Raw genomic sequence first — 10,763 nt, forward strand, 5'->3', positions numbered from 1 at the left:
GTACTCTGTACTGTACTGTGTACTCTGTGCTGTGTACTCTGTGCTGTGTACTCTGTGCTGTTCTGTGTACTCTGTGCTGTGTACTCTGTGCTGTGTACTCTGTGCTGTTCTGTGTACTCTGTGCTGTGTACTCTGTACTGTGTACTCTGTGCTGTTCTGTGCACTCTGTATCCAGTGCTGTGTACTCTGTGCTGTGTACTCTGTGCTGTGTACTCTGTGCTGTTCTGTGTACTCTGTACTGTGTACTCTGTGCTGTGTACTCTGTGCTGTTCTGTGTACTCTGTGCTGTGTACTCTGTGCTGTTCTGTGTACTCTGTGCTGTGTACTCTGTGCTGTTCTGTGTACTCTGTACTGTGTACTCTGTGCTGTGTTCTCTGTGCTGTGTTCTCTGTGCTGTGTACTCTGTGCTGTGTTCTCTGTGCTGTTCTGTGTACTCTGTACTGTGTACTCTGTGCTGTGTTCTCTGTGCTGTGTACTCTGTGCTGTGTTCTCTGTGCTGTGTTCTCTGTGCTGTGTACTCTGTGCTGTTCTGTGTACTCTGTACTGTGTACTCTGTGCTGTGTACTCTGTGCTGTTCTGTGTACTCTGTACTGTGTACTCTGTACTGTGTTCTCTGTGCTGTGTACTCTGTGCTGTCTCTGTGCTGTGTACTCTGTGCTGTGTTCTCTGTGCTGTGTACTCTGTGCTGTGTACTCTGTGCTGTGTTCTCTGTGCTGTGTACTCTGTGCTGTGTACTCTGTGCTGTGTACTCTGTGCTGTGTTCTCTGTGCTGTGTTCTCTGTGCTGTGTACTCTGTGCTGTGTACTCTGTGCTGTGTTCTCTGTGCTGTGTACTCTGTGCTGTGTTCTCTGTGCTGTGTACTCTGTGCTGTGTACTCTGTGCTGTGTTCTCTGTGCTGTGTACTCTGTGCTGTGTACTCTGTACTGTGTACTCTGTGCTGTGCTGTGTACTGTGTACTCTGTGCTGTGTACTCTGTGCTGTACTGTGTACTCTGTGCTGTGTACTCTGTGCTGTGTTCTCTGTGCTGTGTACTCTGTGCTGTGTACTCTGTGCTGTGTTCTCTGTGCTGTGCTGTGTACTCTGTACTGTGTACTCTGTGCTGTGTACTCTGTGCTGTGTACTCTGTGCTGTGCTGTGTACTCTGTACTGTGTACTCTGTGCTGTGTACTCTGTACTGTGTACTCTGTGCTGTGTACTCTGTGCTCTGTGCTGTGTACTCTGTGCTGTGTTCTCTGTGCTGTGTACTCTGTGCTGTGTACTCTGTGCTGTGTTCTCTGTGCTGTGCTGTGTACTCTGTACTGTGTACTCTGTGCTGTGTACTCTGTGCTGTGTACTCTGTGCTGTGCTGTGTACTCTGTACTGTGTACTCTGTGCTGTGTACTCTGTACTGTGTACTCTGTGCTGTGTACTCTGTGCTCTGTGCTGTGTACTCTGTGCTGTGTACTCTGTACTGTGTACTCTGTGCTGTATACTCTGTGCTGTGCTGTGTACTCTGTACTGTGTACTCTGTGCTGTGTACTCTGTGCTGTGTACTCTGTGCTGTGCTGTGTACTCTGTACTGTGTACTCTGTGCTGTGCTGTGTACTCTGTGCTGTACTGTGTACTCTGTGCTGTGTACTCTGTGCTGTTCTGTGTACTCTGTGCTGTGTGCTCTGTGCTGTGTACTCTGTGCTGTTCTGTGTACTCTGTGCTGTGTACTCTGTGCTGTGTGCTCTGTGCTGTGTACTCTGTGCTGTTCTGTGTACTCTGTGCAGTGTGCTCTGTGCTGTGTACTCTGTGCTGTTCTGTGTACTCTGTGCTGTGTACTCTGTGCTGTGTACTCTGTGCTGTGTACTCTGTGCTGTGTACTCTGTGCTGTTCTGTGTACTCTGTGCTGTGTACTCTGTGCTGTGTACTCTGTGCTGTGTACTCTGTGCTGTGTACTCTGTGCTGTTCTGTGTACTCTGTACTGTACTGTGTACTCTGTACTGTGTACTCTGTGCTGTGTACTCTGTGCTGTGTTCTCTGTGCTGTGTACTCTGTGCTGTGTACTCTGTGCTGTGTTCTCTGTGCTGTGTTCTCTGTGCTGTGTACTCTGTGCTGTGTACTCTGTGCTGTGTACTCTGTGCTGTGTACTCTGTGCTGTGTACTCTGTGCTGTGCTGTGTACTCTGTACTGTGTACTCTGTGCTGTGCTGTGTACTCTGTACTGTGTACTCTGTGCTGTGTACTCTGTACTGTGTACTCTGTGCTGTGTACTCTGTGCTCTGTGCTGTGTACTCTGTGCTGTATACTCTGTGCTGTGCTGTGTACTCTGTGCTGTGTACTCTGTGCTGTGTACTCTGTGCTGTACTGTGTACTCTGTACTGTGTACTCTGTGCTGTACTGTGTACTCTGTGCTGTACTGTGTACTCTGTGCTGTGTACTCTGTGCTGTACTGTGTACTCTGTGCTGTGTACTCTGTGCTGTTCTGTGTACTCTGTGCTGTGTGCTCTGTGCTGTGTACTCTGTGCTGTTCTGTGTACTCTGTGCTGTTCTGTGTACTCTGTGCTGTGTACTCTGTACTGTACTGTGTACTCTGTGCTGTGCTGTGTACTCTGTACTGTGTACTCTGTGCTGTGCTGTGTACTCTGTACTGTGTACTCTGTGCTGTGTACTCTGTACTGTGTACTCTGTGCTGTGTACTCTGTGCTCTGTGCTGTGTACTCTGTGCTGTGTACTCTGTACTGTGTACTCTGTGCTGTATACTCTGTGCTGTGCTGTGTACTCTGTGCTGTGTACTCTGTGCTGTACTGTGTACTCTGTACTGTGTACTCTGTGCTGTACTGTGTACTCTGTGCTGTGTACTCTGTGCTGTACTGTGTACTCTGTGCTGTGTACTCTGTGCTGTTCTGTGTACTCTGTGCTGTGTGCTCTGTGCTGTGTACTCTGTGCTGTTCTGTGTACTCTGTGCTGTTCTGTGTACTCTGTGCTGTGTACTCTGTACTGTACTGTGTACTCTGTGCTGTGCTGTGTACTCTGTACTGTGTACTCTGTGCTGTGCTGTGTACTCTGTACTGTGTACTCTGTGCTGTGTACTCTGTACTGTGTACTCTGTGCTGTGTACTCTGTGCTCTGTGCTGTGTACTCTGTGCTGTGTACTCTGTACTGTGTACTCTGTGCTGTATACTCTGTGCTGTGCTGTGTACTCTGTGCTGTGTACTCTGTGCTGTACTGTGTACTCTGTACTGTGTACTCTGTGCTGTACTGTGTACTCTGTGCTGTACTGTGTACTCTGTGCTGTGTACTCTGTGCTGTACTGTGTACTCTGTGCTGTGTACTCTGTGCTGTTCTGTGTACTCTGTGCTGTGTGCTCTGTGCTGTGTACTCTGTGCTGTTCTGTGTACTCTGTGCTGTGTACTCTGTACTGTACTGTGTACTCTGTGCTGTGTGCTCTGTGCTGTGTACTCTGTGCTGTTCTGTGTACTCTGTGCTGTGTACTCTGTACTGTACTGTGTACTCTGTGCTGTGTACTCTGTGCTGTGTACTCTGTGCTGTTCTGTGTACTCTGTGCTGTGTACTCTGTGCTGTGTACTCTGTGCTGTTCTTTGTACTCTGTGCTGTGTACTCTGTACTGTGTACTCTGTGCTGTTCTGTGCACTCTGTATCCAGTGCTGTGTACTCTGTGCTGTGTACTCTGTGCTGTGTACTCTGTGCTGTTCTGTGTACTCTGTACTGTGTACTCTGTGCTGTGTACTCTGTGCTGTTCTGTGTACTCTGTGCTGTGTACTCTGTGCTGTGTACTCTGTGCTGTTCTGTGTACTCTGTGCTGTGTACTCTGTGCTGTTCTGTGTACTCTGTACTGTGTTCTCTGTGCTGTGTTCTCTGTGCTGTGTACTCTGTGCTGTGTTCTCTGTGCTGTTCTGTGTACTCTGTACTGTGTACTCTGTGCTGTGTTCTCTGTGCTGTGTACTCTGTGCTGTGTTCTCTGTGCTGTGTTCTCTGTGCTGTGTACTCTGTGCTGTTCTGTGTACTCTGTGCTGTGTACTCTGTGCTGTTCTGTGTACTCTGTACTGTGTACTCTGTGCTGTGTTCTCTGTGCTGTGTACTCTGTGCTGTGTACTCTGTGCTGTCTCTGTGCTGTGTACTCTGTGCTGTGTTCTCTGTGCTGTGTACTCTGTGCTGTGTACTCTGTACTGTGTACTCTGTGCTGTGCTGTGTACTGTGTACTCTGTGCTGTGTACTCTGTGCTGTACTGTGTACTCTGTGCTGTGTTCTCTGTGCTGTGTACTCTGTGCTGTGTACTCTGTGCTGTGTTCTCTGTGCTGTGTTCTCTGTGCTGTGTACTCTGTGCTGTTCTGTGTACTCTGTACTGTGTACTCTGTGCTGTGTACTCTGTGCTGTTCTGTGTACTCTGTACTGTGTACTCTGTACTGTGTTCTCTGTGCTGTGTACTCTGTGCTGTGTACTCTGTGCTGTCTCTGTGCTGTGTACTCTGTGCTGTGTTCTCTGTGCTGTGTACTCTGTGCTGTGTACTCTGTGCTGTGTTCTCTGTGCTGTGTACTCTGTGCTGTGTACTCTGTACTGTGTACTCTGTGCTGTGCTGTGTACTGTGTACTCTGTGCTGTGTACTCTGTGCTGTACTGTGTACTCTGTGCTGTGTACTCTGTGCTGTGTTCTCTGTGCTGTGTACTCTGTGCTGTGTACTCTGTGCTGTGTACTCTGTGCTGTGTTCTCTGTGCTGTGCTGTGTACTCTGTACTGTGTACTCTGTGCTGTGTACTCTGTGCTGTGTACTCTGTGCTGTGCTGTGTACTCTGTACTGTGTACTCTGTGCTGTGTACTCTGTACTGTGTACTCTGTGCTGTGTACTCTGTGCTCTGTGCTGTGTACTCTGTGCTGTGTACTCTGTGCTGTGTACTCTGTACTGTGTACTCTGTGCTGTATACTCTGTGCTGTGCTGTGTACTCTGTACTGTGTACTCTGTGCTGTGTACTCTGTGCTGTGTACTCTGTGCTGTGCTGTGTACTCTGTACTGTGTACTCTGTGCTGTGCTGTGTACTCTGTGCTGTACTGTGTACTCTGTGCTGTGTACTCTGTGCTGTTCTGTGTACTCTGTGCTGTGTGCTCTGTGCTGTGTACTCTGTGCTGTTCTGTGTACTCTGTGCTGTGTACTCTGTACTGTACTGTGTACTCTGTGCTGTGTGCTCTGTGCTGTGTACTCTGTGCTGTTCTGTGTACTCTGTGCAGTGTGCTCTGTGCTGTGTACTCTGTGCTGTTCTGTGTACTCTGTGCTGTGTACTCTGTACTGTACTGTGTACTCTGTGCTGTGTACTCTGTGCTGTGTACTCTGTGCTGTTCTGTGTACTCTGTGCTGTGTACTCTGTGCTGTGTACTCTGTGCTGTTCTGTGTACTCTGTGCTGTGTACTCTGTACTGTGTACTCTGTACTGTACTGTGTACTCTGTGCTGTGTACTCTGTGCTGTTCTGTGTACTCTGTGCTGTGTGCTCTGTGCTGTGTACTCTGTGCTGTTCTGTGTACTCTGTGCTGTGTACTCTGTACTGTACTGTGTACTCTGTGCTGTGTGCTCTGTGCTGTGTACTCTGTGCTGTTCTGTGTACTCTGTGCAGTGTGCTCTGTGCTGTGTACTCTGTGCTGTTCTGTGTACTCTGTGCTGTGTACTCTGTACTGTACTGTGTACTCTGTGCTGTGTACTCTGTGCTGTGTACTCTGTGCTGTTCTGTGTACTCTGTGCTGTGTACTCTGTGCTGTGTACTCTGTGCTGTTCTGTGTACTCTGTGCTGTGTACTCTGTACTGTGTACTCTGTACTGTACTGTGTACTCTGTGCTGTACTGTGTACTCTGTGCTGTGTACTCTGTGCTGTTCTGTGTACTCTGTGCTGTGTGCTCTGTGCTGTGTACTCTGTGCTGTTCTGTGTACTCTGTGCTGTGTACTCTGTACTGTACTGTGTACTCTGTGCTGTGTGCTCTGTGCTGTGTACTCTGTGCTGTTCTGTGTACTCTGTGCAGTGTGCTCTGTGCTGTGTACTCTGTGCTGTTCTGTGTACTCTGTGCTGTGTACTCTGTACTGTACTGTGTACTCTGTGCTGTGTACTCTGTGCTGTGTACTCTGTGCTGTTCTGTGTACTCTGTGCTGTGTACTCTGTGCTGTGTACTCTGTGCTGTTCTGTGTACTCTGTGCTGTGTACTCTGTACTGTGTACTCTGTACTGTACTGTGTACTCTGTGCTGTTCTGTGCACTCTGTATCCAGTGCTGTGTACTCTGTGCTGTGTACTCTGTGCTGTGTACTCTGTGCTGTGTACTCTGTGCTGTTCTGTGTACTCTGCTGTGTACTCTGTATTAGTGATCGACCGATACCGTTTTTTTGTTGCCGATACCGATATTTTGCCGTTCGCATATTGGTATCGGTCGATATTGGCCGATATTTTCACACATGTAAAAATACCCCAAAAAACACAAAATTCGACACACATCTTTTAATAAACATGGGAATCTTTATTTATTAACATTTGTAACATTAATTGCTCGTTCTTCACACCTTAACTGGATAAAAACTGATATGAAAACTTCAACTCCAGGGACATTTGCTTTGCATTTCACATCATCTGATTGTGCATTAATGTATAATAAAGTGCTGCAATAGTGGACTCACAAACTGCAATATGTTACTGCAGTGCAGTCAGTGCAAAACTGCTGGAAAAAAATCTAGGCAACAACAGCTACACAATACTGTATACACAGTGGATTGGATGGACTGGAGTTAGTGGAGGACTACAACCCTCATCAGTAAGGCACTGACTTCAACTAATGCAGTGCAGTCAGTGCAAAACTGCTAGAAAAAGAGCAAGGTAACAGCTACACAATGTCACAGTGGATTGGTCTGGAGTCAGTGGAGGATTACCTCTGTCTGCAGTATGGCACTCACTGAAACAACAGCAGTCAGTGCAAAACTGCTAGAAAAAAAGCTAGGCAACAGCTAAACAGTGGATTGGATTGGAGTGGAGTGGACACTACTCTTTTCAATACTCCCAGTTAAGTAGAACAATATTATAATGCAGAAAGCAGAACATTTCAGCATGTCCATGGTCACTTGACTCCATTCACAATAGCACGACTTGTCAGGCGACTTGTGTGCCCTCAAGTCGCCCCAAGTCGCTTGTCATAACAAATGCAATGTAAATGAATGAGAGCCGTCTTAATTGGCACTACTGAAGTTGCTCCGACTTCAGAAAAGGGTCCTGTACTACTTTGAGACGACTTGTATCTGACTTGTGTCAATAGACTTCAATGGGAGTCGCCTCCAAGTCGGATCCTTATCTTATTTGAAGCGACTTGTTATCAGACTTTCCAGGAAGAAGAAAGATTAGCCAGGCATTCCCCACATTGCAGCCATGCCTATATGGTATATATATATGTAATGATATATATATTCCATTATCTCTGCTTGGTCTGTGTGAGTGGCACTGGTGGACACAGATAAGTGGCACTGGTGGACACTGATTCGTGGCACTGATATGTGGCACTGGTGGACACTGATTCGTGGCACTGATACGTGGCGCTGGTGGACACTGATTCGTGGCACTGATACGTGGCACTGGTGGACACTGATTCGTGGCACTGATATGTGGCACTGATATGTGGCACTGGTGGACACTGATTTGTGGCACTGATACGTGGCACTGATTTGTGGTACTGATTCGTGGCACTGGTGGACACTGATTAGTGGCACTGATACGTGGCACTGATGCGTGGCACTGGTGGACACTGATTTGTGGCACTGATACACTGATACGTGGCACTGGTGGACACTGATTTGTGGCACTGATATGTGGCACTGGTGGACACTGATACGTGGCACTGATACGTGGCACTGTTGGACACTGATTTGTGGCACTAATACGTGGCACTGGTGGACACTGATACGTGGCACTGTTGGACACTGATTCGTGGCACTAATACGTGGCACTGGTGGACACTGATACATGGCACTGGTGGACACTGATATGTGGCACTGATATGTGGCACTGGTGGACACTGTTGGACACTGATTCGTGGCACTAATACGTGGCACTGGTGGACACTGATACATGGCACTGGTGGACACTGATATGTGGCACTGATATGTGGCACTGGTGGACACTGATTTGTGGCACTGATACGTGGCACTGATATGTGGCACTGGTGGACACTGATTCATGGCACTGATATGTGGCACTGGTGGACACTGATTCGTGGCACTGATATGTGGCACTGGTGGACACTGATTCGTGCCACTGGTGGGCAGTGGCACTGGTGGACACATACGTGGCACTGGTGGGCAGTGGCACTGGTGGACACTGATACGTGGCACTGGTGGACAGTGGCACTGGTGGACACATACATGGCACTGGTGGGCAGTGGCACTGGTGGACACTGATACGTGGCACTGGTGGGCAATGAGGAAATGAGTAAAAAAAAAAACAGAAAAGGGGAATTAGGTCACAACAAATACAAAGTCATCTGTCATATAAGTCGCGCACAATAATTCACAAGTCGCTGTAAAATCGCTGTAAAGTCGCGGTAAAAAGTCGCTCCGACATAGGGCGACTTATGGACGCGGCAGTGTGAACCGGCTCTAAAGATCTTCTGTTTTGTTCAAACAATGCTGCAACTTCGTAAACATGCTCAGGAGGAGTGGAGGACAGAGGAGCAAGAGAGAGAGAGAGGTATCTTCTAGCATGGGAAGCACGTCTTTTGTAGCATGCCTCATTTTCTCTCCACCACTGAAGAGGATGACTTCTTCTGTCAATTACGGCTTCTTTCAAATAGAGATGAAGTTCATCATCCAGGCTCATAGTTGCAGATTCAGAAGAAGAAATTGAATCCTCCGCACGAGGCCCCAATAAAACACTGAAAATGTCCTGATATATTTGGCGACGATGAAGCAGATTCTCTTCTGTTCGTTGACATATTTCTGGACATTTGTCTTTTCGGCAAGAACCTCCTGCACCTCCATATCTTCTGTCAGCCATTGTTTCGCCTTAGCCAATACATCATCAGAAGAGAAAGCATGGTTCTTGTATCGAGGATTCAAAAGACTTGCAAGCACAACATTTTTAATCTCTTCATGCTTCTCAAAACATATATCAAGCAAAGCTCTTTGGCTTGACAGACCATCATTTGAAAGTTGGAGGGTGATGTGTGCCATGATGACACAGAGGTCTGACGTATCAGCAAGCCTCACTCCTTTAGGCACGTTTGCTCCACTGTCTCGAAGTTACGCAAGCATCACTCGGTCTTTGTTGATTCCCAATTCTTCAAGCATGCCTAGAAACATTTCTCTACTGTACTCAGCTGTGTGGGATCCTTGCATCACTTTTGTATTCAAGACCAATTGCCTTTTTGTCCATCCGCTGTCAATGAAGTGGCATGTAAGAATGAGTAGTGACTCGGACTCTGTTTGTGACCAGCAGTCCCTCGTGAATGAGAGTGACTTGCCAGCATTCTCTGGTTGCAGCATAGCCTTTATTTTGTCAGCTACCTTTTGGTGTAGCTTTGCCAGCATTTCGGTTCGATAATACTTCTCACTCTTCAGTGTGTAGCTTGGCTCCAGTATGGACATCAACCGCTGAAATCCTGAGTCAGACACCATTGTAAATGGCTGGTTATCAGTGACAATCATCTCTGTGATTACTCTGTGCAGCAGTTGGGATCTTCCATCTGAATCTGCACAGTGACATCTGTTTTTTTTTTCACAAACATATCTGTTAATGTTGCCTGGGATAGTGGAGGTGGAGGAGGTATTGAATAAAAATCACATTGATATTCATTTTGTTTTTTCTGTGCTGCATGATACAATTCAATATGATGAACTCTTAGATGGGCCCAAGGATTTGAGGTATTTTTGTTTTTTGCAGTTACTGATCCCATGCTTATGTTGTTTGTACATGTGTTGCACACTGCTGCTGTAGTGGTGTGTCCCTTTATCCAGATGCAGGTGCAAGTCCATTTAACTCAATTCCCCACAATCCTCTGGGCTCCCAGCATCCCCTGAGTTCCAGGACACGCCCAGGGAGTATAAATGCCAGCTCCGCCCAGCTTCCTGTGCTCAGAGAGATCCTGCCTGATGGGACAGCAGTGACTGGGCAAGTGAGCTGTCCCCAGGTGCTGGGTCCTCATTCAATCGGTCTGGTGTGTGGGCCACCAGCAGTGAGCACAAGAGCACGCAGCATCTATCCAAGCCCCAGTCACTGGAGAGGACTCTGTTACAGTCCATGTGGAGAAGCTGTCCAAGCAGTGGGTTGGTCCTATCTATGGCCCCCAGAGCCTCCTGACCAAAGTCAGCATCAGCAGTGCCTGTGTGAAGTCTGTGCCAGCAGGAAATCCCCACGGCTCCCAGTCTGCTGAATGAACGATCAATCTCTGGGAACACGTGAGAAATCTTCAGATCTTTATCCTATCTGTAAACTGAACTCAGAACACTCTGCTGCCATCTAGTGGCCATTACTAGAACTGCAATAGAATTGTTTTCACATGTTTTAGGAATGTTTCTCCCTTCCTCATATTGCTGTTTTGTACTGCAAACCCCTGTTTACATGATCTCCTGTGTAATCTACGTTCTACATTGTTATGTAAAGTAGAAATTGCACATCACCACTGGTCTGATCATTTGGCTGATACCGTTACATAACACTTGGCGTCACGAACAGGATCAGCCATGTCAGTCAGTGGTGAGGGAAGCAGCACAATGGCAGAGTCAGTCGGCAGCAGCACTGAGGGTGTCAAACAGTCTGCCATAGCTTCCC

Source organism: Pelophylax lessonae (assembly GCF_965119305.1).
Source record: "Pelophylax lessonae genome assembly, chromosome: 4".
In the NCBI taxonomy this organism is placed as follows: domain Eukaryota; kingdom Metazoa; phylum Chordata; class Amphibia; order Anura; family Ranidae; genus Pelophylax; species Pelophylax lessonae.